The sequence below is a fragment of the Buteo buteo genome, chromosome Z (assembly GCF_964188355.1).
Source record: "Buteo buteo chromosome Z, bButBut1.hap1.1, whole genome shotgun sequence".
Taxonomy (NCBI): domain Eukaryota; kingdom Metazoa; phylum Chordata; class Aves; order Accipitriformes; family Accipitridae; genus Buteo; species Buteo buteo.
Genome location: NC_134204.1, coordinates 84,221,499 through 84,244,198, shown reverse-complemented (window position 1 = coordinate 84,244,198; position 22,700 = coordinate 84,221,499). Strand labels below are relative to the sequence as shown.

The following is a 22,700-nucleotide window of genomic DNA, read 5'->3' as shown; positions in this document are numbered from 1 at the left end:
GAGCAACGGAAGGGGGTGATACGGGGCGAACAAGAAGGTAAGGGCTGCCACGGACTGCTGAGGGCCTATATCCAAGGTATTTTTGCATGGATGAGCACATTGAAGGTCAGCCTGGCCCTGAGAATCAGGGAGACATCACTAGGGCTCAGGAAAACCGTGCTCCAACAAAAGGGCTCCAAGCTTTTCAGGATGTGCCCATTAAAAAATTTATACTTGAGAGTATTTTCACCCTATTGTTTATGTAAATCGAAAACTTTAATGATAATTCTTTCTTTTTTCCCTGTTACATTATTACTGCATTCAGCACTCTTTCTGGTACAAACAGTTGTTCCAAGGGTGACTTTTTTAGGTTTGTTTTCTGTTTTGGTAGAAACCATGCATCCTCTCTGAAACATTAGAAAGGAGCTAGCAGCCATGGTAAGCGTACAGGGTAGGGCTGAGACTGCAATGGTGGGGAGTGGATGTGTTAATAAGTAATGGTGTCTCTAATGTTTGTGAGTCTAAGAGTTTGGGTTTTGTAGGCTGGGGATGGCATTCTTTTGGGGGGGCTGATGCTTAGTATTACCCTTTCCTCTACCAACCTCTTAGTGTCCCTTTCTTGGCAATCTTTGTTACTCTGGCATGATTATCATTATGCTTAGTTTGATTTTTAGAGTTTATCTAGGGGAATCTAATAGATAAAAGATGATTCATGGTCAAAATTCAGGTATCTAGTGGTGTACCCATATTTGCAATTCAACGTTCCTCGGTTTTGTTTCTTCAACTGGTTTCCTTAAGCTGACATCTCCCTGCAAACTGCAGTGGATTCACTTCTTCAAAATGTAGTACATGAGTAGAAAATCTTTATGCTAGGATTTCCAGCCTTTCCACAGCTAAGCTGGCTGTACAATGACCAAAAACCACCTTCAATACAAAATACTGCCAAATGACCTCAGTACTTCATTTAGTCAAAAGGACCAAAACTTTATTTATGTATTTTTAAACATCAGAGACTAGTATTATACCCTCATTTCTTTAGCAGAGAAAGCTCAAGAAGATATGATACAACATAAAATTTAGGGTAAAGTACAATGTTTGGTCTTCAAAGGAAAAAGTAACTTTGGGGAAGAATAATTTCCCTAGGTTTCCATGAGATAAAATAGTCTTCTGAAAAATTGACTAGCATGTTTTGACTGTGAGCACCAGAAAAATACCACAAATAAAATATTTGCATAGCTTATAAAACATTCAAGTTGAATATTTAAAGCATCTGTTTTCAAGGAATATACTGTAATTAAAAGGACTTGAAGTGAATCAGAAGTTCGGATTCCCCAAACGTTAAGCATGTCATAAACAAGTCAATTGATTGGTTCAATATACAAAGTAATGGATGGACTGCTGCATTACAAGGAAATCATTTTCTCCCCGGGCCCTGTGCCTCACATAAACCACATCAGTAAAGCAGAAATGGTTCACTGGCTTACCCTACCCTCCAAGGTTGCATTAAGCTAGATTACTACTGTAGCATGATATGGAGGATTATTCTGTCTTTCTCAATGTGGATTTGTGTGTGAGTATGTATGGGTTCTAAAGCTTTACAGATTTCAGTCCTGAAGAGAAGCCAATATAGGAAACAATGATCTACCCCATACAGGCGTTATTTACCATCAGCATGGGAGATAACCTGGTATATGGGACAGCAGGAAAAAAAAAAAAAAAAAAAAGAAGAAAAAAGGCAAAAAAATAATAGGGTAAGGCTCATTACAATGCTGTGAGGGAACTAGGTGGGTACTTTGGGTTGTGCCCTGAACCCCTCCTGTTCTATGAAGAAGCTCCAAACATCAGTGAAAACCATGCTTTGACATTTTTTATTGCAGCTCTGAGACCAACAACATTTGAGGACTTCATTAGAAGCAGAGCTGGCGAATGGTAATGGCAATGCAAAGTGTTTTGTCATTACAGCACCTGCTACCTTTGGGTCTTCTCTGGATACCCAATGTCTAACACACACTTCTGCCAGGCACATTTTGTGGAAGGGTAATTCCAGCCTTTTTCCTCACCCATGAAAAGTAATCACACTGTTATTCAAAGTAGATTCACTTGCATCTGGTCCGAACAGGGTGTCATGTTCTTCCAGGAAATCTCCCTCATTATGAAGAAACAGCAGTTCTGGAAGCAGTTTGGGGTTTTGTAAGGATTTTAGAATACTCTTTCAAAGGACAAATCCTGAATGACAAGCACAAAAATGAACATAGTTTCAAGCATGCGTCATTTTCTTGTATGCAAATTCAGTGGGTAAATGTGCAGCCTGTGAGTCACCTAGATACTTCTGAGCCCACCTTCTCCCACCTTAAGCTTTTCTTCTCATTCAGCTTTAAGATCTTTTTGCAGAGATACTTGCAAGTATACTTGAAGGACACAGATACGGATACTTGCAAGTATACTTGAAGACACAAAGGAAAGTGATTGCACTTTCCAACGTACATCCCACTGAGGTTAATCTAAACCTGTGTTGGCAGGCCTGTGAGAACACCAGCCTCACCTGAAACCTGGGGACCCCTCAATCCGAGCCGAAACATTCACTCGGTAGTTTATAATCACACTGTGACTCAGACAGTATCTCTTGCAAAACTATTGCAAAGCCTCAATTCATTTCGAAGGGATCTGCCCTCAATTTGTTCATCACAGCTATCTGAGCATTCACACAGTGAGAACACAGCATTGCTGCCTGTATACAAACTGTGAAATGTAATGGAAAAAGAGTTAGCTTTTGCAATTGCCATGTTCCTAGACCTAGTCCTGGCAGCAGCCATTTTAGCAAAACACTGAAAAAGCAACCATTTTGCAGAAAACTGTTTTCTGTGGCAACAGAGAGATAGAGGAAAACTTAATTCTTGCTTTGATTTGGACTTAAAGAAACAATAGCATTTTAAGGGATTCAGGCAGCTCATAATGCAAATAGAGAGGGTCTTTCCTTTTCAGTAAATTTCAGGAAGAGACGTCATATATTAGTGTGCAAAGAGAGCAGCTAATTCTAAAATCAGTTTAAATCGTTAAACTTATGTTAAACTTGAAGGGATTCTGCTTTGCACTGAACTCATCCTGCCAGTATCACAGTTTTTATACTACACTTCTAAACGGTTGTTACCAGCTGTGAGATTATAATGAGTCCACAGTGATTATAGAGCCTGATCCAACTTCTCATTGAACTTACTGGCAATCTTCGTGTTGACTTCAAAGGCAGTTGGACCAAGCTCTAAGTTGGGGCTTCAAAATGTCAAGTCCTGTGAAAATTCCATTGTGCAAGCCAATGATAAATGCAAATGCAGATAATGCACCAAAGAAATATTAAAGTTGAAGACTTAAACCCCCCAAAAGCAAGAGAACTGTAAATTAATCCTATCATAGCAAATTATCCAAGCCCTCCTGGGTGGCACTTGTAGGCTATAGTGCAGTCACTTGCTTTTTCTTTATTGAAATTTTAATTGTATTTCTTTTTTTCCTATTTTCCCTGACATTGAACAATATATTAATTGGCTGCTGAGCAGAGCTTTTGATCCGGCTGACCTTTGGAGCATACCAACGTGTAACAATAGCAACCTTCTGCAGCCCAAGCAAGATCCACCTGAAATTCTAATGACAACCTTGAGCTCCCTCTCCCTGAGCTTCTTTGATAGTGTTAGCTTGACTGCCAGAAGGAGCAAAGCCTTTTCCATGACACGCTATTCCCTGCAGGAGCAATGGAGAAAAAGATCATTCTTGAAACTCGAGCCTAATTTGATGAGCAAGTATTTACTCCAGAAATTACTTGGAGGAATAGATGACTACTGTGATTTTGCTGAAACAGTTAAGGGTGGGTTCAGAGTCAGTGCCTGTCCTGTAGCAAAACTAGTACTTTTTACATTTTATGAAGAAAGGCTATGACATAGGATGGCCACTCATTTGACACCTGCCCTTCCAGGCATGCAAGCACATCCTACCATCTACAGGCACCTACACACCACCCATATAAACTTCCTGCACCTCAATTCTCCATCCAAAAAATGTGAGAACAGCATGGTGCTACTTCTCAGAAGGCTTGTGAGTTTAATGACTTTGAATCTTAGAAGTACCCTGATACAGTGTTTAACAGAGCTGCATTAGTATCTAAGATAGATTTGAGGCTTCTTCCTAGAGGTTCTGGAGAAGAGAGCACAGCATCTCAGTCTGTCTTAATGCATTAGAGGAAGGGAAAGGGTCTTGTCCTAATGTTCGTTCTTAGTTAAAAATCTGTTCTTGTGGTATATATCAGCACAGTATGTGCCATTGATAAATAATTTTTCTTGGCAGTGAACCAAAATGTTCAAACTTTTCAGGTCTCTCCATATGATGTAAGTATTTCAACAGGCTAGAAAGACATGCTGTTAGAAGGGCATGCATGACAGGACATATTAGCAATTCATCTGCAAATTATTTGATTTCATGTGAACCCTGTTCTGATTAACCAGGGAAAAAAGCATTGCATTAGATAGAACAGTGCTTGAGACTGAGCAAAGAATTATATTAGATAAAATCCTCTCATGCTTTTTCTTTTTGTTCCTTACTAGCTCTTTCTGAAGAATATTAGCAACTACACTGGTATATTATGTTCTTCTGACTCTTTTTGTACTTAACAGTGTGCTAAACAGTGTTATGAATAAATCAAAGGCTAACAGATTTCTACCTTTTAACAATAACAAGTTACACTTGTCTTCTCTTCTACTGCTTTCTGAAATCTAGATCAATTGACATCATCTTTTTGTAAGTATAAAAGGCATTTTGTCCTCCTTCTCTGATTGATATCCTTAAGCTATTATTATTATTTGTTTGTATTACAGTAGCTGTCAAGCCCCAGTCAAAATCAAGACCTGCCATAATATGCACTGAACACAGCACAATATCAAACACTCCTTTTTTTTTTTTATAAGTTTATATTATAGTAACCAGCAGAAATGTTATAAAATAATCTCTATTTTAAAAGTAGGATCATAAAGTGTAGGTCTTTAATGATATTTAGGCATTTAATTCTTTATGCACAAGGAAGCTGTATTTAATGTTGGGGTCCACAGGCTTTCATTTGTGTGCCACAGGTTGTGAATACATGGCAGAGAGACAACCCAGAGTAGTTGCTGGGTACTACTTGGAAGTATTTCAGTTATGATGATTAATATGTATACTGAAGCCTGGTAATTTCTGCTTTAATGCAGTCCTTTGCTCTGTTTTGAATAATGACACACTCAGTGAAAAGCTATTTTCCTGTTCTGTCTGAAAAACAGCTGGATTTCAGCAGTTTTCAAATACCTTCAAGAAGCTGGCTGCAATGTCTCAGTATTTCACAGAAAGTGCGGCTAGACTGGACATGAACCTAGATCATCAGTCCTGGTGACAGAAGCATCTCCTTAAATATTTTCCTCATAAACCTCTATTTAACTGACTTAAGGTAATTCTTTATAAAAGATCAAATTCTGTCTATCATGACAGTCACTCAAGCATTAAGAAACCTGCATGTCTCCTTCATCTTGGAGGTATGTTATTTTATTACAGCTTTTCCTTAGGAATCCCAGTTGTTGCTGGGCATTTGTGCTGTTCAGCTGTTATGGTAGAAGACAGAGAAGCATGCAAGAGCCAAGGTTTAGGGGCATGGGGAGCAAGAACAGGGGCATAAGGTTATGGAATAACAATGTCAGCCATGTGGCAGTTATAAAGCACACAAAGTACCTTTCTGCTCAGGAAAGCCACAGTGACACGGGAACAGATGTCGCTTATACGTATCGTGTTGAACTGGGTGGTCAACTGCTATTGCTAAAGGGCAAGTGTTGCGTGAGGAGTTGCTAGTTACACTTGTGCATCAGAATTCTTTATTTCCTATAGCACTGCCTTTGATTAATTACTGTTCACTTCAGAGAACCGGAATGTGATTTGGATGGACAGAAACAAGTTTCTCAAATCTCATATATGAAGCTCACATGATAAATTTTCCTCCAGCTCTGTCTGACAGGAGCTTCAAATCTAATGAGACCTTTCTGAGATTTCATTGGCAGCTACTTAAACTCAGAAGGCAAGGGAAAAGAAGTGGTGAAAGCAGGCTAATGTGGAAACTTGATAGAGACATTTCAGATCCGTAGTGGCGTATCACTCTCCATCCTTAACATTTCCCACAGTGGAGATGAAAGGAGCTTGTGCGAATGTCTGTCAGACAGAAGAAGTTGATACAGCGTACTTCATAACTCTGCCCTGCAAAGCATGGCCATGCAGAAGGTACGTGACCAAACAGATGCAAATATTTGAAAAGGAATGAGCAGGCAGGAGTGAAATGTGTCCAAAGTCCGTTCCCTCCAGCTAGACCTTGGAAACGTGCATCAGGGAACAAATGTGCCTTTCCACTGACCCACCAACCCGTTGTGTCCCAGAGCAAGAGGAGCTGAAGAGCAGCGTAGAGCATCCTGGGTACCATACGGCTCCTTGGCCCCATCTGAAAACATTTCAGGACAGCTGCTGGCGCATCCACATGTGCAGGCTCTGCTGGGTGCTGCATCTGGTTTTCAAATGACCTGTGAGCAGGGCACTCATCCCTCAGACTTAGTAAAGCGAAGGATTGCCTCTTTTCTGTTTTGTGTAGTGGCACAAAACACGCTATTTCATTCTCTAACCAAACATATGACAATATTTTAACATTGTCGATGTAATATGCAGAGTATGACCAAGCTGGTCCTTTACTGTGTAACCACTCAAGAGCATTGCACCTGAAATTTTCCCTTTACCATCAGCTGGAACCTTTGGCTAAAAACCTTGGTTTATACAAGAGAATAAAGCAGGACAAAGAAAGAGAGCAAACAGACACATCTGAAACTAAGATTAATTACTAATGCCTTGTAGATTAGATGTGAGCCTATGGTCTTGGATGTTGGTCTTCAGTTCCTGCAAGCTTCCTGCAGACCTCAACAAAGTCTCCATTGTTTGTATAATTTTATCTCTTTTAGTAAAATTACAATAATGTCCTCCTTACCTTTTGTCTTGGCTGTTTCAAGTGTGAACTCTTTGGACCCAATGCCTCTTATTTCATGCTAGTACAGTAGGCCTCCAAAGTTCATTGAAGTTTCTTTGAGCTTCTACAGCTTTATCATTCTCTAGCTTTTACTGTAGGTCCTTATTCAACTTGAACCTTAGCTCATACATGAACTCCTGTCATTCTTTCAGTGCTCCCTAACCATACCAAACACCACTTTTAACATTTTTTAAGACTGTGAATTTTGTACTCATATTCAATTTTCTGAAGGTCATAAAAGAACCAGACCTGGTCTAAAAAATATCAGCATATATTGCTCTGGGTCTGCATTTCCTTCAACTGTGTGTTTTGAGCAGAGCTAAGTAAATGTGATCATTTAACATTCAGGGGGGTTTTCATCACAGTTACTTTAGCTCATATCTGGGAAGGAAATAATAAGAGATGGGCTACAGCAAGTTAATTTATGGAAACATAATGATAAAAAATCTGTTGACAATAAAAATCACATTGGAAAAAGACTGTTTCTCTTCCAAAGAAAGGATGTCTACTTGCAAATACTTTCAGATATTTAAACGGTACTTTCTCCAGCCCCTGACCCAATTTCAAAGAGTTCTAAAAAAAATTGTCAAAGGAAACAAAGATGTGTTTTTCACGGAATTTGACATTGTACGTCCAGTACGTGGTAAAGGAAAAATGTCTGCTATCTACTTCAACCTTTTTCCTGCCATGTCAGTCCAATGAGAAAAACTGCATCTTGAAGGCAAAAAGAATAGGGGGGTAAGAACAACACAAGAGATTGATTAACCCTGTGTTGTTATCTAGCAAGTGTCAATAACAAAATGCTACTGGTCTCCTGCATTGTTTCCTTCTGAATTTCCAGTCTCACACCTGTCACATCTCAAGATAACTATCCATCATGGAGTCAAAGTGGCAAACAACTGTGTGGTCCCTTGATAAGGAATAGTGACACAATTTGTCTCCTTCTCCTCCCACAGATTGCAACTAATGGGCTAACAGCAGGTTACAATAGCACAAGATGGATTTGAATGACTGTCAGTGCTAGAAAGCAAGCACAGCTGCAGAATAGCCTAAAGAAACACTTCAGTTTAGATGAAAATCTGAAGCAATGTACAAAATTGAAACCTAATCAATCCGCTTTAAAAGGATTTAATGGAAGTCATAAAAGTTAATTATTGCACATATTGGAGGGTTATTTATGACATGCTCTATCCTGTTAATGGTAAACTATTGCAGAAGCCAAGGCACAGCTCCTGCACAGCAAATAATATTACAGTGGAAGCAAGCACAATAAGATAGAGCATATTAAAGACTACAAAATGCCTGTCTGGGATCGCATGGCATTTTCCAAATGGATTCCATGGCATGACATTTAGAAATGTTGAGTTTATAACATGAAAATGTGAAATCAAATGTACAAATAATGAAGCTAGCAACTTGGAACAAATTCAGCTCTGATTCAACAAAGTTTCATCAGAGCTCATTTTATTTAAGGTTAGAACATACATTTTCACAACAATAACTTCTTGAAATTTGTTCAAGCCCCCTCTTTCCCAAATTCACTCTGCTAAAAATCTATGCATATAAATTTATATTCATAATGGGCAGTGGTTCTTCAGTCAGACAGGCCAAAGGAACAGCATTAAAGTGGATTGAGAGGTAAAGCACATATCAGTGATTTAAAAGGAAAACAGCTGTTACAATAGTTATCCACAAGTCAGAAATTACAGATGCAGTAAATTCAGTCTCGTGGTTATTCTGAAAAGAAAGCCTAGTACATTAAGATATGATAAATACAGACCCAAGGTAGTCAAATGAGCTTAACTCTCCACCATAGTAAGACCATGAGAAAAACCCTAAAACCCAGTCTACCTTTGCACATGATTTTTTTTCTTCAAGCTCACTCCAGGATCTGGAGAAGGAGCTGGAGCAATTGTCCTGGTTTTCAGGTCCTGAGCTGAAGCAAGCTGCCTCATCTCCATTAACACCAGCACATCCATGACTTCGCTCAAGCGAGGATGTGCCCCTCAGCACCTCTGTAAGGGAGATGGGAAGGGGTTAACTTTGAGGAGGAAAGCATGACCCCTGTTAATATGGGAACTTGGTGCTGCTGCTGGATCTGCCTCTGATCCTCCTGTTCTCAGTTGCCAGAGTCCTGTTCACCTCTTTTTTCAGCCTGACTTCAATTTAACACCTTCCATTGCAGACAAGGGCCGTTTTGAACAGAAGCCAACAACATCTGGATTGCATGATACTGACATCCATGTAGGAAGGTAGGAGGCTTCAGAAAAAAATCCCCAGGATGGCTTCACACCTGAAAATTATTGCCCTCCATTTACTAGTCACTCTTTTGCTCTGATGCCTTTTGTTCTCAAACTACCAAAAACTGCAAATGAAAAGGGTTTCCTTGGGGAAAACAATGTAGTACAGTTCCCAGAAGTATTCTGCTCATGGAGCATGGACTAAGGCAGAATATTACCAGGCTGCAGAGAGCTATGAGATAAGCAGATGATTTGGGCAGGAGGCTCAGCTTGTAACCTGTTGTGAGAAAAAAAACACAGCCCTGCCTATTTTAACAGTAAGTAGTGCAGTAAGCCAGCACTTTTGCAATGCATCATTGCAGAGAAAGAACTGGATGACCTTGAAGAGTGAAGATAGAGAAATGTGATGAAATTTAATAGTACAAAGTGCAAACGCATGAACTTGGGGGCTAATAGCAGGAATTCCTGCTATCAGCTGGAGTTCATCAGCTGGAAATAATAAAGCAGGAGAAAGACTTCAGTATACTAATTACACACTGTATGATTATCAGTTAGTAATATTGCGGCCATAAAAAATGCTGGAGTGAGGTATTCCTGTAGAAATGCAGAACTATTCGCTCCACCGTGCAAAGCACCCGTGAAATTACATTTGGACTATTGTGCACAACTACGACCAGCCAGGTAAAAGGTTCATCAGGACTGGCACGTGAACAGAGACAGCCTGCTACGAGAGGCGTGGAAACCAAGAGCCTGGCTCATGAGAGGGATTGAAAAGGGTCTGGCTTCTTTTAGTTTGCAAAACCAGGACTGAGGAGGGATATGACTGCAGTCTATAAATACATTAGTAGTAAAGAACAACTGCTAGTGAAGGACAGTGTTGGCACAAGAACAAATGCATATAAATTGCAATGACTAAGTGTATGCTTGTAATCAGAGGACTGTTCCCAACCATTAGAGGATTCTGCAAACTCTTTCAGTAGGAGTAGAGAAGACTTCAAACTGAACTGCTTACCAGACAGGCATTTTTACCCGTTTCCGAAAGTGACTGTATGACCTAAACATATAATTAGGTCTGGGACAGCAGGTCCTAGACCTGATGGTCCAGGAAGTACTTTTCCAGGGATAAATCCAGTAACCCAGTGAATGGGGGACTGAACCATCACCCCCCACTCCTGCGATCACAAACCCGAAGTTCACACCTTTGCCAAGTCATATACTGGGAGCCTACAGATATAAATCAAGTTGCATCCAGCTATGTTTCACTGGGCAGCCAAGGCTGAAGCTGCCTTCCAGGAAGCTTACAAGTTGAGCTGGCAAGGGAAGTAAAGACAGCATATTGGTTTCCTTTCTCCAGCAAATCTCTTCCCATTTCCCAGCCATATTCCCCCTATTCTAAGTCTGTTGAACTTCCTGATAGTCTGGAATTACAGCTAAAGTCTAAGCTCAATTCAGCTTTAACCAACAAAAAAAAAATCTCCTGGGAGATGACAAATTTATTTTTTTTTCTTTTCCTGAGTCCCACTTACTATATTACATCCTGAATTCACTTAAGGGTGCTTTATTTAAGATTTCCTTGGTGCTTGCAACCAAAAGCAACAGTAAGATTCAGGCCCTTGCTGCCTTTTCTACACCTACTCAAGGCAGGACCCTGACAAAATGGGGGAGGAAAAAGTGCCTTGTTGAATTAGTTTAATAAAAATCTACAGCATTGAAATAAAATCAACAATCACTTTCTTGTGTGCCCTTTCAACAGTAAGAAGAATGAAAGTCTACCTTGTCTGGGTAATGTGATAATATAAGCAGATTGTGTAAAAGCAACTGACTCTTGTTGGGACAAATGAAATAAACAGTAGCTATGCTCTAACTCTCAAAATTAGTATCAATGCTTCTTGTAAGCTCTGATGATATCTTTCTGATAAATGGTAGAACCATGTGATTAAAAAAATGCATCACATAATTTTGGGGCTTATCATGACAGTTTGACCACTTGACTTTGTTGGAATTATTTCTACTATTCCTGATCACAGAGAAATTCCAGACAGACAGCACTTTTTGATTGCATGCAGAAGTCATAAATAGCTTTTTCCCCCTTTCAAATGTCATTTTTTTCTTCCCCAAAGCTGGCAATAATTATTAACTCATACTGAAAAACTACCTGTTTTAAAATCTGATTTATCTCAACTTTGCATAGTTAAAAAAAGGTATTTTACATTATTGCAGAAGGGAAACATGGTGTCCTCATATAAATCAGTCCTGACTTACACCTTTTGAGGTACCCAGGGCACAAGACCTTAAAATGGTATTTTCTGTTCTATTTGAGCTATTTGTTTTGGAGTTTCTTGAGGCAGCAAAGATGTTAAGGTACTGTTTCCAAGGCAGAAATCCCTGTCAAAAAGGAGCATTCCTGTTTTCTTCTGTGTCCCAGGCTCTCAGCTGAGACAGGAGGAAAGACATAAAACATACGAGGCCTGTGCAGAATACATAGTATGGATGTGTAAAGATAACCTGCCTAAGTCAATTATAACTTTGCTACGTGTGACTAATGTGGCTATCTATCATACCTTCTTACTGACAAACTCTCATATTGCACCCGCTATCATTTCCTTTCCCTTCCTTTCAGATATTTATGCCCGTAGCGATAGCCAGGTGAACAGCACAGTACAACAATTACAGATACATAAGTTACATTTTGCAGTTTGTTTGATCAACTACCTGTTTTATAGACAGGATTAGAAAATTTATATTATGGTCTTAGGATCCTATTTTATGTTCCACTTTTCTGGACAGATGTTGAAAAACCATAAAAAGGGGATTTTTTTAAGTGTTATTACCAGTAAGCTATTGCAGTGTTAACATTGTATGCATGGTAGCAACGGAAACTCCAGGAAAGCGGCTTCTCTTTCTGTCTCTTTCTCTCTTTAAATTTTATTTATAGCCTTGCAAAATACTTGCATCCACATAACCCGCCCTTGCCGACTTGCCAGAAGATTAATGATATTGCGGTGTTCTTGAGAACAGAAATGTGTCTACCACCCTGGTGAATAATCTCTCCTTTCGCACGTTAGAAGTGAGATGGGAACCGCGCTGGAGAGAAAGGATGGCGTGCCACGCAGAATTGGCACGCGAGCAGCTGTCCCCCTGCTGCTAATTGCAACACCCCAGTCCTGCAATGTTAATCAGCACTTCCACTCTTGTGCCTTCCTAATTGTTTGGGACAGAAGCTGTCTCCCAATCGGCAGCACAGAGGATGCTAAACAAATACCCTACATCATGCAGGGGAGGCTGCACCAGCAAGAAAAGGCACCAAAGGGAGAAGCACCCTGAAAATATGTTTGGTGCTACCAGCATGCCCACCAAGCAAAACCTGAGACCCTGTCCCAGTATGATTTTTAACTCTGGGAGTCATGTTGTCTAATCCCTTCGTACAATCTCCCTGCAATAATATACCTGGAAAGTGCATTTAAGTAGATTTTTTTTTTTTTTTTTTTTTTTTTTAATCCCTTGTAGCCTTTGCAATAGCATGGTTGGTGGGTGCTTTAGCTCTCACTTGTCTGGGAATGGAAGGAGAATATTCTTGTCCCTTTTCCATGTTCTTGTCCCTTTTCCATGTTAATAGACCCTGCTTTTTTGCTTGTGGATGGTTTCATTTAAAAAAAAAACCAACCCTTTTTTCCTGTCCTGTCCTTTGTTGTGAACCTGGTTCCAGTTTCTGCCTATCTCTCTCTCTCACTTCCTTTGACCTTTTCCTCTCTGTTTCTCTCTCTCTTCTTTGTCCACGTTGGCAATAGTCTTTAGCTTATGCTTTTTTATGAACCTTCTGCTTCTTCTCATTTCAGCTCTCTGGACCTGATTTGCAGCCGCTGTGTTCTTCCTACAGTCATTTACACATGTGCGACACAGGTGTAAAATACTACCATTTTCATTTATGCTGCTTGTAAATGTCAGCAGAAGAGAAAGGGGAACCTGTCCTTCCCAGAGTGAATCAGCAGACTTTCAGGAGTGTCAGATACATATGAGCAAAATCTGTGCGAGTCACCAATCACTCCTAATCCATGCCTGATCTCTCACAAACCATCTCATGCTATTGCTTAACCCTCCAGCTCTCCATTGTTCCCAAGGGCTCCTTTAATCCAGACTTTTCTTTAAACAAGAGGATGTTTCACTTTGATTTGGGGGATTTTTTTTTTTTTTTTTTACAGCTTCCAGACCCCGGGACAACTGAGCTAAAAATACACACATGGAGTCAGGTATCCACGTGTCGTGTTTACCCTCTCGAACAGTAAGAAGTGCGGGAGCGACTGGAGATGATGGAAAGAGAAACCTTACGCATAGATTTAATGAAAGAAGCTACACCGCATCTTGCTTATTCTAGAGCTTCTCTGAATTCATCGAAACACCTGATGACCTCACAGGATCAGGGGTTTTGGTGAAATTCTGACTAGTTTGGGGTCAGATGTACTCAGAGAAGTCCCCTTCTTTTTTTTTAGGTGAAGTTCAGAAATCACAAAAATAAAAATTAAAAAAAAAAAACACTGCAGGAAGCAGGAGGAGAGCTGTTAAGTGATGAAAGTCCAGCATCAGATTGCATTAAGTGCTGGCACCAGCCCCGCTCTTGCATTGCCCACGCCTGTTCATGGTGTGCCACAGACGCAGCGGGAAGACCAGCTTATTTGGGAGGGTTCAAGTGCGCAGCACCCTGCCCTCTGCTCCAGGTCTGGGAGCAAAAGAGCAGTGCAGAGCTCAGTAAATAAACCCAACAGCCCACAGGAGAAGGTTTACGTGCTGTACAAACCTGTGTTATTAGCTCTTTCTGCCACCGTTTCGTTGTCAGGCTACAGCATCCCTTTAGATATTTAGCTGTTGCACGTTTTACCACAAGGCTGCTTTGCTAAGCTGGCTATTCCTATGTGTGCCCCTGTGATAAATTTTATCAGTGCTCAGCTGGAGGCAGCTGCACAGTGGCTTTTTATCTGTCATGGCACCCCCCAACCAAAATGCAACAATTTTTTTCTTTCTTTTTTTTTTTTAACTTAATTTATGTTGTGGCATTTCTGTCTGTAGTTGTAGAGTCAGCAGTTTGTGCTCCCAGAGGAAGCTTACAGGGAAACAGGGAGCCTAGCCACGAAGTAAAATATGGCTGGGATAAAAGCAACAACAAATCGTAATTAAAAAGTATTAGTGGCTGTCTGCTTCTAAAGAGCAAAGAAGATTTGATATCTGCTTTCTCACTTGTCTCATCAGTTGCAGTCATGGTATATGCAGCTGTCTGAAGTGGCAACTGGATCATTTTCTCTACATATTAATTCACTCATTTTAAGTAAAAACTGCTCTTGGTAACAACTTCATTTAAAAGGACTACTGACCAGAGAGAGAGAGTGGAAAATCAAAACTTAAAGGTATTTCACCTGTGACCAGTGATGGCTTAATATCTATCTCCCTGTCCTATATTTACTATTTTTTTACATCTTTATTTGAATTTGATTTTATTTAGTGTCTATTCCTTTAGTCATTCTGTTGTACAGTTCATAAATTAAAATATCTTCCTGCAAAGTTCCTTAAGGTTTGTCTGCCAACAGGGGCATTTTAAACAGGATGAATAGTATCATATAGTAAGTTTCCAGTGTCCATAATAGAGAATTTTTAAATTAATCTGCAGGATTAATTTCACTTTTTCAAGCTACTTCAGTTTTCTTCTAAATGGAAAATTTTCACTTAGAAGTGATTTTTTTTCAAGTTTCCTTTCTTAAGCTTTATCATCCAAGAAAGTACATGGCAAGTAAAATTTTGCCAGCCATTCATCTGTCCTCTGGATTTTAAGGCAATGACTGTATAGTATGTTCAAGACAAAGGAAACAGTTGTTTAAATTTATTTCTATAGGCGTCATCCAAATGAACAATAGTTGCTAATGTTATTTTGAGATTCCATCAAATTCATGAGGTCTTATATCACTGAACTGAGAAAAGACTATCATCCATATACTGAACCTCTGTAATTTTATATAATTTTTTTCTTATGATTTGCTCAATATTGATTTTTAAATTGGATTCCTTCAACTGCCAAATTTGTACACCTAAGAGTTGTTATGGCTCTGAGGTAATATACCAAAATATATATTCTTCAGGTACCAATATGTATGTGTGTGTATACATAAATATATTTAACTCAACAAATATTCCTCTAAAATACCTCAATATTTAGCCTATCCTGGATATGTATTTACCCAGTCTACCTCCCATGTTTACCTAAGTGATTAGAAAAGTCTCTCGGGCAAACATGGTAAGTTTTATAACCTTCCATGGAAGTTTTTGTAAATTTGCTTTTTGAAGAAAAAGATCACTTTGGCTTCTTACTCTGTTAATTTCCTTTATTTTTTTATATATATAAAATTTTCCTCCTTGTCCTTCAAGGGAAACTGGATAAATAAATGAAAAAGTATTCCCAGTGTCCATATGGTTTTGGTCCAGGATTCAGCAGGGATTTTAAACTTTAAAAACTGGCCCCACTGACTGCATGGGGAATTACCATGTGGAAGGCTTGTACTTAAATTCCTTGCTGAAGCAGGAGTTGCAGTGATCTCTTTTGCTAGTGGACAGCAAATAACTGAAGAGCATTATCTTAACAGCAATGGAAGAAAATTAAATATTAGGAATGTTGCTGGAAAATACAAAAAGGATGCCTTTATTTAAATTTCGGTCCCCTTGTTTAGGAATAGTTGCTTTAGACACAGAGCCTTAGCTGATTCGGTTGATTTTTGATGCACGGCATTCTGGAGCCATCCTTTCTTTCCTGTCTAGTGAAAGTAAGGCCATACCCCATGGGGAAGAACAAAACATAAACAAAACAAAATGTCTCTAAACTAGCACCAGATTGAACAAATAAAACATGGGGACTTGCTGTTCAAAATAAGTTTAAGCAGGAATTGTGGGGAAATGTGAACATATATAGTAATGAACTCACGGTACAAAAGAGGGGCTTACCGCAATTCAGTCTCCAAACAATAGCATTTTTTGTGGGCTTGATCCTCAGAACTGCTGGGCACTTTAAACAATTTCCATTGACTTCTAGGGGAGAAGAAAACAGTCAGTACTTCACAGGACCAAACCACATGTTTAGAGCGAGTACGCAAGAGCCAGCCAGGAGCTCCAGCCAGAAACGCTGGCTGCATCTTGTTAGCCGCAGTGAGAATTTGAGTATTAGACCTTGAGTGCTGAGCCTATTGTGAGCGTGGAGAAGTTACAGTATTTGTGGAAATCAGCCTGGAAACCTTCCCTGAGTTCACCTTCAAGCCCTACCAACTTAGATTATGCAAGTCCTTTAAGATACTTTGAATAATCATGGACAATTAAGGGATATGAACCAAATCTGAACCCTTTCCTTATTCCTTTCATCAATAAAATGCTCAACATGGCTCAGATGGAAAACAACGGGGGGGGAATCTGCATCTTATGACAGCCTTGTTTGTTAGTACCCCTTGGCAATGGATTTTTTAATAAGCTTGGGCCTATCAAACTTGCAAGTTGTAGCAGAAAAGGATTAAATGTCCCTAAAAACTGACCTTAGGGGAGAAAACAAAATTTGGAAAGAAATTATTTGTAGAGGCCTCAAAGTAGGCACTAAAAACTAGGTTCCTTTTTTGTATTCAGCATCTACAAGGTGCAGTATCTGTGAGCAGTAAAGGAGCAGTTCATGAATTCAGGAACCCATGGCCAAACTTCTCCCTCAGTCATGCTGGTTTTCCTCTAGAAATGAATAAGAACTCTGCAGCTCCTGAAATCAGATCATGTCCCTTATAAATAATAATAATTATTATTATAATTTTTGTGAAGCTGACCCATAACCTCGTTGTTGTTGAGGAAAGGCAGCAAGATTTTTTCTTTCAGCCAACAATGAAATATGTAAAATATGAAAAACATATAGTTCCAAGCAGAACCTACTACATGAGAGCAGAAAGGTCTACTAGGAACCCTACTAAGATTATTATATTTAATTCAGAAAACAGTAGGACAATGTGAATGGTAAGAAAGTTATGAACTGTAGAAATAAACATAGGCACATACAAGTCCTAATTTCAGAAATGTTTTGTAAAGCACTGGTGTCATCCCTGAGTATGAGAGACAAAGGAATGCAAAATATTGTAGTTAGATGTCAGATACGGCTGAAATGCAGAACAAACAAAACACAGAAGATTTGCCCTATACTTGCCCCTCAATAAGCAGTCATCTATTTGTGGAATATTTATATTATTCTTATTAATATACATGTGGAAGCTTTCTTCTAGAGTGGTTATTTGCAAACCATCTACAGCCTATGATTTCTAATGCTTAGAAAAGCTTCAGAGAGCAAAATTGCAATACATTGAATTCATGGCTTTTGATAAAATTTTTCTAGCTATGCAGCACAAGGTCTTCAAGTACATACAGTATCTCAGATGCATCCTCTTAAAAAATAGCAGTATATTATAAACAAATGCAGCTGTGTTTGGAGCCCCTTCTGAGCTGCATATGAAGTCTATAAAGCAACCATCTTTCACTTCTTGAAAATTACAATGCTAATTAAAAACTGCCTGGTTGATTCCTGGTTGTATTAATAAATGAGGAAGACTTTATTCCAGTGAGATGGTTTTCTGAGAGATGGCATATATGCTTTTGCACAACAGGATCCAGATAGAAGACTCTGAAGTTATTGTCTGTCTTTCCAATACTTCTTTGTTGTTACTTCCAAGATTTTCTTTCCAGTTCAGGACCTTGCAACTTCTAAAACTTTTCAGCAGCATTTTAAAGATAAACAGATTGATTCCAGATTGTCTGCCAGTCATGCTATATCCTGTGTTAAAACTGGTGATATATGGATGAGAAGAGATTCAGGTAGGACCTAAAGCACATATGGTCAACATATCTTGTATTCAAAGGAAATAAGAATTCAAAATTCAATAAAAACTTTTGCCTTTTGAATCTTTTGGCTTAAACTGCACACTCTCCCGCCTTGAAGAATATAACATAATTCTTTTTACCTGTAGCTTCCTATCTTTGCAAACACTGAAAAATAAAAATCATTTTAAGAAATGACTGAACATGGGAATTGGTGCTCAGTGGTATTATTGTTGCAAGTATTTATTAGGTGTCTCATTGCTCAGTCCTAACCAGACAGATCCAATCCTCAGAAAGTTACCTGCAATCATCAACACTGCCTATTGTATACGAGATCTTACAGTTTTGCCAAGCATTTGATCTTGTGATCTCATTGCTGGAAACAGCCATCATATGTCTTCTCCATTAGCGCTTACTGCTGTGCATTCAGTTTGCAGCATGACCAGCTCTGTCATGTAAACCTTATATTTGCTTTTCATAAACTGGTGTATATTTTTACATGACTGCTGGTATACTAGTTACAAGGTACTTCTTATTTTTTTAAATAGTATTTTATTCAAAGCAGCAGTATTTGAAAGAATGAGTTCTGAATAACTCTGATTTTAAGCCCTCTGACAAACATGCAAAGTAGTAATGGTAATGTGTTTACTCTTCTTTCACTGATATATAGGAATAAGGGAGTATGGGGATAAGGAAATCTAACTTTTGCACAGAAAGCAACTGTGGAGTGACTATTTTCCCCTATTAAAGTACCAAGACATCTTTTGCCTGATAATTGGTACCACAGTCATACTTTTTGAAGTAAAAATCATCCGTTGCGACCTTCTGAGCTCATCTTTGAGAGTCAGAATCATAACTGCACATGTGTAAACCACCATCAGGTTGATGGTGAAGGTAACAAATATTATGACTATGATGTCTGCAATAATTGATATTTAGGGGGGATAAAGAAAAACTTTGTTTCTAAGCAAGAGTTCACAAAGTTCACTACAGAAAATGTGTATAACACTAAACTGCTTCATCACGTGGCAAAGGTTCACTCACATTTTGCACACATGTTTGCACATTTGTTTTGTTAAAACAAATGATGATATCATTCACCTATAGCAAGATGAAGCTCTGCTGTATGACAAACAGCTGCTTTTGTGTTAAATCATCCCTGGCCTCTCTGAATTTATTCCTCTTGTTTCAAGGCTGTTCTCTCTTCAGATCCATAGCTGCAGCATTTCATTCATGAATTTAACCTCTCCAGTGCAGCAGAGAGGCTGAATTTCATTCTCCTTGCCTTAACTTCCGTGAAAGGAGTTTATGGTGTTTCAAATAGAAGACGTACACTCCTTCTATTTGAAGATAGGGCCTGCACTCAGACCTCATGGGGTCTTTCCAGTCATTGCACATCATGTCTCAGCCCAGGAAAATATAAACAGTCCCCCCCAAAAAAGCCTCGTGACCACCACAATTAGGTAGGTACGTACCTCCTATCGTGCTAATCACAGATTATATTAGGAGGGACAGTTCTTCAGCTACGAGAGACGAGGTTGGCTTCTCCAAAGTGACAGAGGAAGGGGTATTTTCAGCATATCTTGGGACGGCTGGTTGCAACTCACAGAAGAGCTCAGTCTCTCCACTTTAGGATCGAAGGAGTGCAGATGAGGAATAGAGCTCTGGAAAACAGAGTGAATACTTACAGTGACATATAGACGACGGACAGCCAATAGGTGGTAACTGAAAATTTACAATGATAATATTTTTCCACACTAAGATTTCTGGTGATAATTTCCTCCTTTCAATTTTTGCAGGGAGCTACTACAGCTCTCTGTACAGAAATCCCTGGCCGCAAGGATTTTGTCAGCAAAGGTTTTGAGTGCCATGGTTCAAAATAGCCACTGTCTCTGAGAAGGCAGGACATAATAGCAAAACCATGTGGACAATGTTTTTTGAGCTAACCCTTACCTTTTCATTAAACTCACACCTGTCCGTAGTAAAGGTAGTCACATAGACAATGCATTCCTGGTGATCTTTTGCTCATAGGGTCATTTAGCATTTCAGTGCATAAAATCCCCAGTACTTTCATACCAGAACCTGTGAATACATCACTGAAACTGTGAGGGTAGCATTAAAAATCTGATATCACTGCCAAAACATGAACTTCACCTGCCATGTTTTTTACAGGTCTTACAACAAGAACTTATTTTTATAAATATGTTTAAATAACAATAAAATAGTTGTTCAAGATTTTTGGTATTTGGACTGTCAGAGACTTCCCATAGCATTGATAAAAGTAAATCAAGATTTAGGCCTTTGGACTACTGAGTAATATTTCCAGGATTCCCACTACTACTGTGCATTGACTGTGTATCATTGAAATACTCCTTTTCATTTTCCAAGGGTGAAAATTGAACACAGAGTTCCCAGAAGCCAACTTTTTGAACTCTGAACTGTATGACCCAAGCAAAAGATCTGAAATACAGAGCCAAGACAACATTTCTTTTTCCTTCTCTTGTAATTGTCAATCATTCTGTTCACCAGAAATTTCCAAATATAGAATTATTTTGTCTAGTACCCACCACCTTTTGGCCAGCAAGACAAATTCCTCTCCCTGTAGCAACATTAATGAGGAATGCAATCTTGGCATGTGATGTCAAGTCCCTACCTCATTCTTACTCTCTTTTATGTTACCCTCTATACACGCTCCAGTATTCAACTAAGTCACTGACAGAGAAATTAAAACCCTTTCAGATAGGCTGAAAGATATCCCATATGGATGAATGTCTGAAAACACATGCTCTTTGGTGCAGTACCTCTGCCTGATGTTTGCTCTCTGCAAGCTTATGTACAAACTGGAGCCAAATTTTTATACGTTTACTAATCATCTCAAGGGCTCCAGTTTTCAGGTGCCCAACTTGAGGCAATTAAAGGTGAGCAATTCCTTGTCTAAGAAAACAAGTATCTTGAGCTCAGCGCCAAAAAAATGAGACTTTTAATGTCATTCCAGTTCCTTGCAACAGCTGAGCCCTTGGTTGTACCTGGAGTTGAATTTTGGGGTGTTTTCTACAGAGAGAAAAACTGGCAAAGAGGAAAATTACATATCTCTTGTTTTAAGAAATGCAGGTTTGAGCATGGATCCATTCCCTTTCATGTCACTGCTCTGCCTCCCTGTTTCTCTAACATGCTGAGGACATACCTTCACAAGCTGCATGTCCCCCATCTATCACGGATACCAAAAGAGCTTTCGTCTCCACCCAGGCTATAAAGAGAGGTGAGGTTCTTGAACAGCATCTTAAACAGAGCTATTGTCCATCTTCCTCACCCCTTACCCTCTGCCGAGCCTTGGAGTCCTGCAAGGTTACACAGAAGCATCAAAGAAGGGAGGGCATACAGGGAGTATTTAATTTTTATTGCAGCTATCTAAATAAAAAATCATTTTGGCAATTAGATGTGTATTTAAAACCAAAACAAAGTGTCATATTTGGCCCAATCCATTTTAGTTTGTTGTTTAACAGTCTTTGTAGCTGTCCTTTAACAATGACAACTGTAGTACAATGGAGAGAGAAGAATGACAAATGTTTTGTGGAATTGTAAAAATATCAAAAATGCAAAAATTATCTTCGGCTAACACTCACTTCAAAAAGAAATAGTGTAACAGTTGGGGAAAAAAAGAAAAACAAAAAACAACAAAAAAACAAAAACAAACAAACAAACAAACAAACAAAAACATAAAACCAGGCCTTTTTTCTACAATGTGATCCCCTTTGTCATCAAGTCTAGTCTCAGAGACTGGGTATTTCCTCCATCCCCTTTTGCTGCCAGGTTTAAGCTCTAGTAAAATATGATTCTAGCATACCTCAGTAGAGAAGATTCAGTTATTGAGTTATCGGTCTTGTCATGCTCTAAGAAGTTCTCAGACACCAGAAAAAAAGAGTTGTTGGGTTTTTTTTTTAAATCAGATCCTTGCAAAGACCTGATTTGGAGCACAGGCACTTGAACAGTCAAATCAGCACAGCCTTTTCTAGGAGGGGTGGGTAGAGAGTTCTTATAGGTAGTGATGGGTTCGTGAAAGACTCCTCATCCTCCAGTACGTATTTGCCTCAACATCAACTTACTACCAAGTTGCTGCTTCTGTGCTCTAAGATCAGGAAGGATTTTTAACTCAGAAGTTTATAGCAACAATGCATTTTTAATAACGTAAAATAAAAGCTGTCGTGATAGGAAGGAAAGAAATTATTGAGAGAGAGGGACCAGTGTATCCCAGGTGGGCCAGGCTGCTAGCAGCAATGGACCACAAATATTTCAGACCAGAACGTTCAGGTCTCTTGCACGGCCACGTGCAGTCTCCACTGCAATGGCTAATGTGCTGTTCCTGAAATTACAAGCTGTTTTAACAAGCAAAAGATGCAATGTTCTTTGAAAGTTAAGTGTTGCTTGTTATTCGTTGTCACTGGAAATAATCCTGGCTGGTAGATGGCTTGACAATTTTTGGCTGCTGCTACAGATGACTGCCAGTGGGTTCTGCTGGTGGGAAGACCACTTTTAATAAATGCCAGATTTCT

The 22,700-nt window shown here is 39.2% G+C and overlaps 1 long non-coding RNA gene across 3 annotated transcripts; it reads right to left on the bottom strand.

The window, feature by feature from the left end:
• Positions 1-1,434: 1,434 nt before the first annotated feature.
• Positions 1,435-19,973, bottom strand: LOC142026859 (uncharacterized). 3 transcript variants are annotated; one of them, XR_012648940.1, is made up of 4 exons: positions 19,839-19,973; positions 16,261-16,344; positions 8,894-9,057; positions 1,435-2,205 (listed from the first exon to the last, which is right to left on the bottom strand). It is a non-coding gene; the product is annotated as an uncharacterized LOC142026859 (long non-coding RNA). The 3 variants fall into 3 exon arrangements; XR_012648939.1 differs by lacking the exon at positions 1,435-2,205 and having other exon boundaries at positions 8,510-9,057; positions 19,626-19,973; XR_012648938.1 differs by lacking the exon at positions 1,435-2,205 and having other exon boundaries at positions 8,510-9,057.
• Between the last annotated feature and the right edge of the window lie 2,727 nt (positions 19,974-22,700).